Source organism: Rhincodon typus, chromosome 21 (assembly GCF_021869965.1).
Source record: "Rhincodon typus isolate 14 chromosome 21, sRhiTyp1.1, whole genome shotgun sequence".
NCBI lineage: Eukaryota > Metazoa > Chordata > Chondrichthyes > Orectolobiformes > Rhincodontidae > Rhincodon > Rhincodon typus.
In genome coordinates, this window is record NC_063352.1 from 23,658,845 (window position 1) to 23,673,137 (window position 14,293).

General features: G+C 42.1%; 1 protein-coding gene across 1 annotated transcript in view; it reads right to left on the reverse strand.

Moving 5' to 3' along the window:
• Positions 1–10,747: 10,747 nt before the first annotated feature.
• The window catches only part of LOC109931990 (mitotic spindle assembly checkpoint protein MAD1-like), a 645,529-nt gene continuing 641,983 nt past the window's right edge, over positions 10,748–14,293 (reverse strand). Inside the window, exon 9 of the mRNA XM_048609842.1 lies at positions 10,748–12,681. The gene's annotated coding sequence lies outside the window, so the exon portion shown is untranslated. The remainder of the gene's footprint in view (positions 12,682–14,293) is intronic.

The window sequence follows — 14,293 nt, forward strand, 5'->3', positions numbered from 1 at the left end:
TCTTAGCATACGAGATGCAATTTTGGATAAGCAGAAGTAAATCCTGAACGGGTATATGGTAAAATTCCATTCTGTTACAGCAATCAATGGAAAAACACGCCCAAATCCAGTTGTCACTGATGTGACAGGGACTAGACCAGCTGCCCAGAGGAAGACACATATTGGCACACCAGAGAGTTGCAGTGCAAGCAGTGTCCTCCTGACTGCCTGTATTCAGCTAGAGGTGCAAACTGCACAAAGGAAGGTTTCCCCCTCTGATATGGTGGAACAGTGGCTAAGGGCGATCTTAAAGCTCAAAGAATTGGAGTGAGGACACCTCCATATTGAGGCACCTTCTCATTTATGTCAGTAAATGTATCCGTTAGTAACCTCCTATTGGCTTTCCAATTTCAAGAGCTCAAATGCTATCCTTAATTGGATGGTGTGTTAATGTTCTGACTACTAACTTTGGGGACAGTCAGTGCTGGGTGACTGTCTCCCACATGACACAGGTTTCCTCAGGCCCTTTCTGACCCTGAAATTGCATCATGAAACCTGCAGAGAGAACTAAATCGAGATGAGGAGCCCAAACATGTCCATGTATAAGCTGAACAATCAAAATGGGCTACCTGTGGGCATAGGTTTAAGTTAATGTCAAAAGAACCAGAAAAGGCTTTTTAGGGAATAGGTAGTTATGATTTGAAATACACTGTCCCTTGGAGTGGTGCTTACAGTTACAATAGTAGCCCTTAAAAGGCAAGTGGAGAAGTATTTGAAGGATAAAATAATTGTTGGGATATGGGAAAATTGTAGGGGAATAGGAAGAGCTCAATTACTCTTTGAAAGAGCTAGTGCAGATTTGATGTACTAAATGGCCTCCTGCATTATTCTATGGGTTCTGATGATCATACTGGGTAACATAGAAACACAGAAAATAGGTGCAGGAATAAGTCATTCGGCCCTAGGAGGCTGCACCATTGTTCAATAAGATCATGGCTGATCATGCAATTTCAGTATCCCACTCCTACATTCTCTCAACACTCCTTGATCCCTTTAGCCACAAGGGCCGCATTCAGCTCCTTCTTGAATATATCTAATGAACTGGCCCCAACAGCTTTCTGTGGGAGAGAATTCTACAGGTTCACAGCTCTCTGAGTAAAGAAATTCTTCCTCATCTCAGTCCTGAATGACTTACTCCTTTACTTCGACCGTGTCACCTAGCTCTGGACTTCCCCAACACCGAGAACATTCTTCCTGTTTCTAGCCTGTCGAGTCCCATCAGGATTTTATATGTTGGGGAGGTGATGGCCTAGTGGTGTTATCACTGGGCTATTAATCCAGAGACTCAGATAATCCGGAGATCTGGTTTCAAATCCCGCCACGGCAGATGGCGGAATTTGAATTCAATAAATATCTGGAATTAAGAATCTAATGATGACTGTGAATCCATTGTCGATTGTTGGGGGAAAAACCCAGCTGGTTCACTAATGTCCCTTAGGGAAGGAAACTGCCATCCTTACCTGGTCTGGCCTACATGTGACTCCAGACCCACAGCAATGTGGTTGCCTCTGAACTGCCCTCTGGGGAATGCTGCCTAGTCAGCGATGCCTTCATCCCATGAATGAATAAATAAAAGCAAAAGTTTCTATGGGATCAAGGGTTATGGGGAGAAAGCAGGAGAATGGGGTTGAGGAACATATCAGCCATGATTGAATGGCAGAGCAGACTCGATGGGCCGAATGGCCTAATTTCTGCTCCTATGTCTTATGGTCTTATCCCCTTTAACTTCATTCTTCTAAGTTCCAGCGAGTACAAGACCATTTGATCCAGGCTTTCTTTGTATGTCAGTCCTGCCATCCCAGGAATCAGTCTGGTGAAGCCTCACTGGGCTCTCTCAACAGCAAGAGTGCCCTTCCTCAGACTAGGAGACCAAAACAGCAAGACATCCCTGTTCCTATACTCAAATCCTCTCATAATGAAGGTCAGCATGCCATTAGCTTTTCTAACTGCCTGTTGCACCTGCATGCCAACCTTCAGCGACTGTTCCACCATGACACCCAGGTCTCATGGCACCTCACCTTTTCCTAAACTGCCACCATGCAGATACTAATCTGCCTTCCTGTTTTTGCCATCAAAGTAGAAAACCTCACATTTATTCACATTATGTTGCATTTGCCAAGTATTTGCCGAGACTGTTGAGGTCACTCTGCAGCTTATAAGTATCCTCCTCACAACATACACTGCCACCCAGCTTAGTGTCATCTGGAAATTGGAGATATTGGATTCAATTCCTTTATCTAAATCATTAATGTATATTGTGAACAACTGGGGTCCCAACACTGAGCCCTGCAGTATCTCACTCATCATTGCCTGCCACTCTGAAAAGGACCCATTTATTCCACCTCTCTGCTTCCTGTCTGCCAACCAGTTCTCTATCCACATCAATACATTACCTCTGATACCATGAGCTTTAATTTTGCTTACTAATCTCGTGTGGAACCTTGTCAAAACACTTTTGAACATCCAGACACATATCTACCGATTCACCATTGTCCACTCTACTGGTCACATCCTCAAAAACTTCCAGCAGATTTGTCAACATGATTTCCCTTTAGTGAATCCATACCAACTTGGACTGATTCTGTCACTGCTTTCCAATGTTCAGTTATTACATCCTTAACAATTGACTCCAGCATTTTCCCCACCACCGATATCACGTTAACCAGCATATAATTCCCGGTGTTCTCTCTCCTTTCTTAATGAGTGTGGTTATGTTAGCTACCCTCCAGTCCATTGAAACTCTTCTAGAGTCTATGGAATACTGGAAAATGATCACCGATGCGTCCACTATTTCTAGGGCCGTTCCTTAAGTATTCTGGGATGCAGACCATCAAGCCCTGGGGATGTATCAGGTTTTAATCCCATCAATTTCCCCAATACCATTTCCTGACTAATAAGGATTTCCTCCATGCTTGAACTTCTGTCCCCCAACATTTCCGGAAGGTTATTTGTGCTGTCCTTAGTGAAGACAAATCCAAAGTATTTGTTCAACTGGTCTGCCATCTCTTTGCTGTCCATTATGAATTCACCTGATTCTAACTGTAAGGCATCTACATTTGTCTTCACCAGTCTTTTTCTCTTCACATATCGATAGAAGCTTTTACAGTCAGTTTTTATGTTCTCCACAGGCTTGCTCTCATTCCATTTTCCCCTTCTGTTGTCCTCTGCTGAATTTTAAATTTCTCCCAGTCCTCAGGTTTGCTGCTTTTTCTGGCCAATTTATATGCCTCCTTTTTGGCTTTAACACTAGTTCTGATTTCCCTTGTTAGCCATGGCTGAGCCATTTTCCCTGTTTTACTCTTACACCAGACAGGGATGAACAATTGCTGAAGTTCATCCATGTGTTCTTTAAATGTCTGCTATTGCCTATCTACAGTCCTTAAGGAGGCCTTAAAGGTTCCCAGACTCAATAGTGCAGATATACACTTACGCCATTTGCGTTGAAGCTTCCTTTATTTTAAACTACACCACGAAATTAACAGGAACAGGCTGTTTGGTATAATTCCATGCCAGCATTTATTCTCCACGTGGGCCTCCTACATGCAGTAAGCTCTCTGCTTTTAAAGTGCTTAATTGTTTGTAAAGTGCTTAGGTCTATTCTGAGGTGGGGAAAAATGTCAGTGAAATTCAAGTCTCCCTTTTCTTTTACAGTCTTAACTAAAATAGGATGGGGTCCTGTGAAATGAGTATGGGGAGTTAGATAAGAAGTTAAACTGGAAGTCTTTAAGGTAGTGATCCCCAAATTACTCCCAGGGCCCTGCGCCAGTGAGGATAGAAATAGAAAGACAGGCCAGATGAATGCGTGGCTGAGGAGCTGGTGTAGGGGTCAGGGATTTCAGTTCTTGGATCACTGGGATCTCTTCTGGGGCAGAGGTGACTTGTACAAGAGGGACAAGTTGCACTTGAACCAAAGGGGGTCCAATATCCCCACGGGGTGATTTGCTACTGTTACCTGGGAGTGTTTCAATTAGTTTGGCAAGGGGTTGGCACTCTGAATACGAGAGGGGCCATTGAGAAGTCAGGGGAAAATACCTTAGCTATCGAGAGCAAGTTTACTATTCAGGATAGCCAGGGGCACAGGGGAAAAGCCTTCTGGTTTAAGGTGCATTTATTTCAACACATAAGGCCTGACTAGCAAAGCAGATGAGCTCAGATCATGGATTGGTTCTGGGGACGGGGATATTATAGCCATAACAGAAACATGGCTGAGAGAAGGGCAGAACTGGCAGCTCAATGTTCCAGGATAGAGAGGCTAAGGTGTGACAGAAGTAAAAGTAAGCGAGGAGGGGGAGCTGCCCTTTTGATAAGGGAGGACATAACAACGGTGTTTAGACAGGATATTCTTAAGGGGTCAGCAAATGAGGCCATATGGTTAGAACTGAGAAACAAGAAGGGACACTCACTCTGTTGGGATTGTAGGCCCCACTTAAGAGGAAAATCAGAAGAGCAAAAAGAGGGTATGAGATGGATCTGGCTGTTAAGTTTAAAGATAATCCCAAGAAGTTTTATAGCTATATTAAGAGTAAAAGGGTGGCTAGGGAGAGAATAGGTCCCCTTAAAAGATCAGCATGGCCGTCTAAGTGTGGAGCCACAGGAGATGGGGGCAGATTATTAATATTTCTCCTCAGTGTTTACTGAGGAGAGAATCATGGGTGCTAAGGAAATAAGGGAAACAAGTGGGGTTGTTTTGGGCCGCATACATACTACCAGAGAGGAGGTGTTTGCAGCCTTAGGTCACATTAAATTGGATAAATCCCCTGGGCCTGATCAAGTCCATCCTCGAATATTGTGGGAGGCTAGGGAAGAAATTGCAGAGATTTTTGCTTCATCTTTCGCCACTGCTGAAGTTCTAGAAGACTGGAGGGTGGCTAATGTTGTTCCATTGTTTAAGAAACGTAGCAAAGATAAGCCAGGGAGCCTGCCATCAGTGGTAGGCAAGTTATTAGACAGGATACCGAGGGATAGGATCAACCAACATTTGGATAGTAAAGGTCTGATTATGGATAGTCAGCAATGGATTTATGTGCAAGAAGTCATGTCTGACAATTCTTTTAGAGTTTTTCGAAAAGGTAACGAAGAGGATAGATGACGGCAGAGCAGTGGATGTTGTTTATGTGGACATTAGTAAGGCCTTTGACAAGGTCCTGCATGGCAGGCTAGGCATGAAGGTTAGGTTGCGTGGTGACCAGGGAGAGCTAGCTAATTGGATTCAAAATTGGCTCTATGGTAAGAGGCAAAGGATGGTGGTTGAAGGTTGTTTCTTGGACTGGAGACATGTGACGAGTGGTGTGCCACAGGGATCGGTGCTGTGACCTTTACTATTTGTTATTTACATAAATGATGTGGATGTGAATGTACAAGGCATGATTAGTAAGTTTATGGATGATACAAAATTAGGAGGTATCGTTGATAGCGAGGAAGGTTATAAAAAATTACAGAGGGATCTTGCTCAGATAGGGAAGTCAGCTGAAAATTGGCAAATGCCATTCAATACAGATAAGTGTGAGGTGTTGCACTTTGGAAAGTCAAACCGAGGTAGGACTTGTATAGTAGATGGTAAGGTCCTGAGGATTGTTGTGGAACAGAGGGACCTAGGAGTACAAGTACATAGTTCATTGAAAGCAGCGTCACAGGTAGACAGGGTGGTGAAGAACGCATTTAGCATGCTGGCCTTCATCAGTCAAGGCATCGAGTATAGGAGTTGGGACATTATGTTACAGTTGTATAAGTCGTTAGTGAGGCCGCACTTGGAGTATTCTGTACAGTTTTGGTCACCCTGTTATAGGAAAGACATAGTTAACCTGAAAATTGTGCAAAGAAGATTTGCGAGGATGTTGCCAGGACTAGTAGGCCTGAGTTATAGCAAGAGGTTGGCCATGATAGGACTTTATTCCTTGGAACATAGGAGAATGAGGGGTGATCTTATTGAGGTCTATAAAATCATAGACAGATGGGATGAATGCTTATTTCCCGGGGATGGGGAATTGAAAACTAGAGGGCATAGGTTTAAGGTGAGAGAGGAAAGATTTAAGAAGGTTGTGAGGGGCAACTTAGAACATAAGAACATAAGAACTAGGAGCAGGAGTAGGCCATCTGGCCCCTCGAGCCTGCCCCGCCATTTAATAAGATCATTGCTGATCTTTTTGAGACTCAGCTCCACTTACCCGCCCACTCACCATAACCCTTAATTCCTTTACTGTTCAAAACTTTATCTAGCCTTGCCTTAAAAACATACAGTGAGGTAGCTTCAACCGCTTCACTGGGCAGGGAATTCCACAGATTCACAACCGTTTGGGTGAAGAAGTTCCTCCTGACCTCAGTCCTACATCTGCTTCCCTTTATTTTGAGGCGATGCCCTCTAGTCCTAGTTTCACCTGCTAGCGGAAACAACCTTCCTGCCTCCACTTTATCTATTCCCTTCATAATCTTATATGTTTCTATAAGATCGCCCCTCATCCTCCTGAATTCCAATGAGTATAATCCCAGTCTACTCAGTCTCTCCTCATAATCCAACCCTCTCAACTCTGGAATCAACCGAGTGAATCTCCTCTGCACCCCCTCCAGTGCTAGTATATCTCTTCTCAAGTAAGGAGACCAAAACTGCACACAGTACTCAAGGTGTGGCCTCACCAGGACCCTATACAGCTGCAGCATAGCCTCCCTGTTTTTAAACTCCATCCCTTGAGCAATGGCAGACAAAATTCCATTTGCCTTTTTAATTACCTGCTGCACCTGCAATCCCACCTTCAGCGATTCATGCTCAAGGACACCCAAGTCCCTCTGCACAGCAGCTTGCTGCAATTTTTCACCATTTAAAACATAGTCCATTTAGCTGTTACTCCTACCAAAATGGATGACCTCACACTTATCAACATTGTACTCCATCTGCCAGACCTTTGCTCACTTACTTAGACTATCTATATCCCTCTGCAGACTTTCAGTGTCTTCTGTACACTTTGCTCTACCACTCACCTTAGTGTCATCTGCAAATTTTGACACACCACACTTAGTCCCCAACTCCAAATCATCTATGTAAATTGTAAACAATTGAGGTCCCAACACTGATCCCTGAGGCACACCACTAGCCACTGACCGCCAACCAGAAAAACACCCATTTACCCCTACTCTTTGCTTTCTACTGGTCAACCAATCCTCTATCCATGCCAATACATTACCTGTAATACCGTGCAACTTTATCTTATGCAGCAGCCTTTGGTGTGGCACCTTGTCAAATGCCTTCTGGAAATCCAGATACACCACATCCACAGGTTCCCCATTGTCCACCATGCAAGTAATGTCCTCAAAGAATTCTACCAAATTAGTTAAACATGACCTACCCTTCATGAACCCATGCTGGGTGTTCCCAATGGGACAATTTATATCCAGATGTCTTGCTATTTCTTCCTTAATGATAGATTCAAGCATTTTCCCCACTACTTCTTCATGCAGAGAGTGGTTCATGTATGGAAATGGGCTGCCAGAGAAAGTGGTTGAGGCAGGTACAATAGCAACTTTTAAAAAAAACATTTGGATAGGTATGTAGATGGGAAGAGTTTGGAGGGATATGGACCAAATGCAGGCAATTGGAACAAACTGAGTGGGCACCATGGTAAGCATGGACCAGTTTGGGCCGAAGGGCCTGTTGCCATGCTGTATTACTCTATTACTCTAAAAGGGGTATCAAAGGCAAACCCAGAGTCGTCTTGTTGGCATTTATACAGACATAGAACGTGCAGCACAAAATAAACAGATCACTCAGCCCATTTGGTCTATGCTAAAGTTGTATTCTCCATGAAGCACTTCTTGCATATCCACATTTCACTCTATCTTTCCATCCTTTTCTTTTACTTATCAAGCTTCCCAATACAATTTGCTTCAACCATGCCTTGTAGTCGCAAGTTCCAGATTCTAACCATATTTTGGGTGAAAAAAGTTCTCCTGATTTAGTTATTAGACTTATTAGCAATCATTTACAATTTATGTCCCCTAATTTTAGAGACTTCCACAAGTGGATCCATGTTTACCCTCTTAAACCATTTCAAAAGATATATATCCGTTTTCTTTCGTTGAGAGAATATTTTTAAAGTGGTTTTCTCCTGTGTCATATGTTGTTGTGTTGTATTTCAGTTTCACCGACAGAACAGCTGTTCGAAGCAGAAATGAAGAGAGACGCACTCTTAAGTGTTGATATCAAAGAGATTAAGAGTATACTAATGATAATAAAAGGGAACGGCACTGACTGCAAGCTCATCTATACGAAACAAGGTAGGCGAGATTTGCTTGCACCAGCAGAGCAGTCGGAATAAGCAAACATAATGAAGTGACTTTTGTTTGGATTAGACCATTCTGTTGTGCAGGGCAGGTATGCAGTATTTTCTAAGATGCACGGACACACAAAATTGACAATAACAGAAAAAAAAATCAGCTGACTTGTGACATAGCAGAATAGCCAGATCATCATGATGAGAACTTCTTACGCCCACTTTACCTCTCACCCATCCCAATAGCAATTCAAAACTAGGAAAGACAAAACAAAATGAAGAGCCCAGGGCCAATATGGAAGCAGAGGGTGATGGTTGTAGGTGTTTTGTGACTTGAAGTCTGTGTCCAGTGGCATACTGCAGGATTCACCTGCTGGGTCCCTTGCTGTTGTTAAGTACCTTAATGATCTAGACATGAATTTAACAGGTATGATCAGTAAGTTTGCAGATAACATGAAAATTGGTGGTCTGGTAGATAACAAGCAGGAAAGCATTAGGCTACATGATCATGTAGATTGGCTAGTCAGATGGATAGAACAGTGGCAATGGAATTTAATCCTGCAAAGTGTGAGGTGATGCATTTAACAAGGACTAGCAAAGCAAGGGCATACACATTGAATGGTAGGACCCTAGGAAATACAGCGGATGAGAAGGATCTTGGTGTGAACGACCACAGATACTCAAAGGTAGCAGGAGAGATAGGTAAGATGGTTAAGAAGGCATTTGAGATACTTGGCTTCATTAGTCAAGGCAATGAATACAACAGCAAGGTGGTTACGGTGGAGCTGTATTTAATGTTAGTTAGGCTGCAGCTTGAGTACTTTATGCAGTTCTGGTCACCACACTACAGGAAATATGCAATTGGATTTGAGGAGGTGCAGATGAAATTCACCAGGATGTTGCTGGAGATGGCACAATTTAACTCTGAACAGTCTCGAAATGCTGAGGTTATTTTCCTAAGTGCAGAGAAGGCTGATTGGGGATCTCACTGAGGTGTATAAAATGCTGAAGGCCATAGACAGGGTAGATAGGGAGAAACGTTCCCCTTGATGGAGGGGTCAATATCCAGGAGGCAGAGTTTCAAGGTATGGAGCAGGTGGTTTGAGGAAACAGTTTTTCAACTAGAGGGTTGTGAATATTTGGAACTCACCAGTTAAAAGGTAGTAGAAGCCGGAACACTCAAAATATTAAAGAGCTACTTAGATGAACACTTGAAACTCCATAGCATACAGGTCTACAGGCTAATGCTGGACAATGGGATTAGAATAGACGGATGTTTGATCACTGGTATGGACACGATGGGCTGAAGGGTTTCCTTCCATGCTCTATGACTCCAAGAGGTGCCAATTTCTTTCAAACAAAAATAAATCAAAGTTTATTTCACAAAATAAAACAATAAATTCGTAGTATAGAACAGTTTGGAAAAAATTGACCATAAAAAGCAAAAAATTTCTACTCTTTTTCTGCTGCAATATCCCTCATGAATACACAATTCTTGTGAAATATCACTCCCATTTTTTCCTATAAAATTTCTTACTCAACTGATGCGATAACAAGCAGTGTTCTTTCAGTGAATTTCTTCACATCCACCAGATATGATTCTTTCTGTTCCTGTGACTCTGAGACACACAGACATAGGCTTACTCCTTGACCTTTCTCACTGAAATCTACGGAAAAATATCCAGAGCTTTTTCCAATTACTTTCACAACTTTTAGGCTGTTAAATCAGCTGGTATGTATCATTTCTTCTAAACTGCACTTGCGTGTGGTCTCTCTCCATTTGTCACTATCTGGGTTGTAAAAGGTCAGTTTAGTAAACACCTTAACCATTATCCCATCAGGTAACTCATCTAGTCATTTAGCTTAAGTCACAATTTCTTGGAAGTACTGTGTTGACCCCTGTAGAAAATGAGTTTCTGCCTCTTAAAAAAAAAGACTACCTTCGTAGAAATGAAAGTTTCTAAATAATAATATATTTAAAACATTTATCACAAGACACAAGAGATTTAAGACAGTTCAAGATTGTGCCAAACTGTGCTTATAAAAGCAGCCCAATGTTTACGATGTTCAACAGACATTTGAATAAGTACATGAGTAGGAAAGGTTTGGAGGGGTATGGACCATAAGAAGGCAGATGAGACTAGTTCGGGATTATGTTCAACGTGGACTGGTTGGACCAAAAGGTCTGTTTTCATGCTGTATGTCTCTATGACTCTATGACTTGATAACTGGCTGGAAGGGGCCCACTACAGGAAAGGAAACACAAACCAAGTCACTGACAACAGTGGATGTATGATGGAAAAATAGTCAGGCCAAGAGATCTATCTAATGATCTAATAATCTGTTCAGTGTCTTTTTAATTAAAAAGCTAATAACCCATTCAGGTGTTCAATTGTGCTTTTTTACTTAAATAAGATTCATTCAACATTTCAATATTCAGCATATTTTATTTGCAAAAAATATCAGTGGTTTATGAACATTTTGAACTTCTCACAGATCAAATACATCAACTCCATCTTTGTAGAGTCATTGGTAATGACAGATAGATATGAAACCTATGAGAAATGTAGATTACTTTACTCCCTTTCTTGCTCAATTATTGCCTTAATGCAGCAGGTTTGACACTTGTTTGCTGACTTATTCAATAAGGAAAAAATTAAACACTTGTGCCTTCAGTTGGGAAAGGAATAAACAGCTGATATTTCCACTTGATCACTGGTTATTTATGTCGTGTTGGACTTGCGTACAACTAGGTGTAAAATGAGGACAGAAGGAATAGTATTTAGCTTCCCCATCCCTGTTGAATTAAATGCTGATCCACAGAGGTCATGGGAATATTTGGGGCAAAATATATAATTTCAAAGAAAGTAATTCAATAGCTATCAAATATTATTTCCTAAAATCAAGCATTCAAAATTAATAAAATCACCAAGGTTTACTGACACTGTGAATTGTTCACCTGGATTTCTAAATCAGCCACAATTCATAAAAGGCTCTGGCAATATTCTCTCCACTCATGTTTACTCAATGCCTTAGTAATTATCTTACTGGCTGTTATTACGTGTTACAGGGGTTGGGATTTTGTTGGGCTAATGGAGGGATCTTTCCTAAAGGTTGGAGATGTGCAGGAAACTCCACTGGTTCTGTGGGCGAGGCCTGATGAAATCAAGGGCCCATCAGGCATGTAATTGGCTGCCTATAGGATTTCCCCAGGATTCAGGTACCCAACAGTAGAAGTTTCACTGCTGAGAGTTCCTGGTCCACCACAGCTTCTCATGCCCCCAGTCCCAGTGGTAGGAGTGGTTGCTAAGGGCACTACATAAGTCTGAGGTCCAGGGCCCACACCTTAAGAGACAGGGTTTGCTGGAGGCCTTCTGAGCACATAGGAGATCCATGTGGCTCCATTTAATTCTAGAATCACCTGTATATTGCGGTGAACTTATGCATAATGGGTGTCATTTGGCTCATTAATGAGCCTAATTGATGACTTATGTTGGTGGCTGGGAGTTCTGCCAGCAGCGTCTGTCCTCCTACTTAATCAGGATGGGTGGTGTGTGTGGCAGTTTTCCTGTCACAATTAACTTGGTCCAGCCACCATGGCTTCCATTATGATGCACTGAATAAGAAAAGCCAGGGAACCCTTGCCTCGTTCCATTAGAGAGAAGACTGATTTGACATCGGTTTGTTTCTTTATATGAGGGGCTGCACCAAGTATGTCTTGATAGATGTTTTCTGGTTGAAGAGCTGTACGAGCAACAGGGTGCCCTGATTTGTGCAGGGAATGTTGGCAAGTACAGCATGATAGCAATACAGCTCAGCAGTTAAATACTCGCATTGTAACAACTGGTGAGAAGAGTTCCATCATTTCTTAATCATGTCCTTCACTCTGAAGTCCCTCCATCTGAGAAACAGGCATCTGTCTAGCTCCCTGCATGAAAAGGAATCTCCCCCCAAGGCTGCGTTGGTATCAGCAGCTGTGGAGTTCACGCTCTGCTCACTCCCCTTTCGAGCTGCCAGACGATGAATGAAGGAGAACACATTAATTAAAACTACACAACTAAATCAAAAACAACAGCTCAGAAAACATATTAAGCAAGCCCCCCACCGCAAATTTAACTAAGTGGTGAATTGGTGTCTAATTGACACTACCCTAAAGCAACACAACAATGAATTAAAAATAGTTGTCTTTAATCACAAAAATGCAAGCTCTTTTCCTGGTCTGCTAGGCGCATGTTTGGCGACTGAAGAGATCAAGGGTGATGGCACTGAGGAATGCTGGGATACTGTTCTGATGGTGCAGGTGAAGGTTGATCAGCTCAGTGAGGGAATTGGAGAAATCTGTCTCCAGAAGCTGCATCTTTGCTCCTAGGCTGTTGGCGGCCTGCAGGAAAACAGAGAATGAAACATAAATCAATCACCAGAACAGTGAACAAATTGGTTAGTTTAAAATATTTCATTTTGATGTTTTTTTACTAATCTTCCTTTAATCCCTCTCAGACACTGTACACCAATCCTACAAGTATGTTCAGAAGATGTACGACATGAAATTCTGTATTTCTGAGATTAGTAAATTCTAGATTAAGCAAAATGTTAGGTTATGTGGTCACCAGTCCAGGATTGTGGCTTATGTTTGACAAGAGATTCACGACCATCAAAGCCACAAGTGAGTTGTGGTCAAAATTGAAAATAACTTGTTTATGGCAGGACCTTGTCAGGTGTTCTGTTTAATACCACTCTATCTACAGAATTAAAATCACAGAAATTGGATTTAGCTTTGATATGGTTCTGTACTGATGAATTGATTGGTGGGAGTGAAGCTACTTCTGGTCATGTCTCTTTCATATTATTTCCAAGAACTGTCCAGCTGTCCCTGCACTAATAACCATGTCGAGACAGAGCTACTTTACAGCAACCACTCGCTGCCAAAGCCTTTGAGCCTTGAGGAAATGTATGGAAGCAAGGGATGCAGACTGGGGAGGAATGAGGTTGATACCTGTTCCTTTCCATATGCATCCACTAAGGGAACAACTCAGATGGTAACATGGTATGTGAGCAATTATGGTATACTGCTTGGAGCTCGAAAGTGTTCTGTGGCTGCCAGCTCTTCACATTCTTGCATTATGACAAAAGAACAAACAAACTCTCAGGTTCACAGCGCAACAGTGCCCCCTAGTTCTGGGCTGACCCACAAGAGGAAGCAGTCTTCTGACATCCATCTTAAGACATTCAGGATCTATACACTCAAATCAAATATCCCTCACTCTTCTAAACTCCTAGTGGAGACAATTCCTGCTTGTCCAACCTATACTTATAGAACAACCTACTCATTTCAGGTATCAATCTAGCAAATGTCCACTGAACCACTTTCAATGCATTTGCATTCTTCCTTAGTTAAGGAGATCAAAGCTGCATGGAGTATATAATATTTGGTCTCATCAATATCTTGTACAACTAAGCATAACATCCATACTTTTATAAATGATGGCATCCCATTCACCCTCTGAATTGTGTGCTGTAACTTCATACTAACCTTTGTGAATTCATGCATTAGATCACCTAAATCCCTCGCACTTTGGAATTTTGCAGTCATTCTCCACTTAAATACTTTGCATGTTCACTCTTCCTGCCAAAGTGAACAGCTTCACATTTTATCACTTTATACTCAATTTGCCAGATGCATGACCACTCAACCTGTCAATACCTGACTGCAACCTCATGTCTTATTCACAACAGACTTTCCTATCTATCTTGGTGCCTTCACCTCCTTCATCTCATTGATGTAAATTGTAACAATTTGAGGCACCAACACAGACCACTTCAGGACTTCACTTGTCATATCCTGCCAATTAGTCAAAGACCCATTTATGTTTTCTTTGCTTTCTGCCAGCCAGCGACTAATGTTCTATCCGCGCTGAAATGTTACCTCCTGCGCTTTGAGCTTTTACTTTCCGCAATAACTTTTGATGTGGCACCATATCAAATACCTCTGTAAA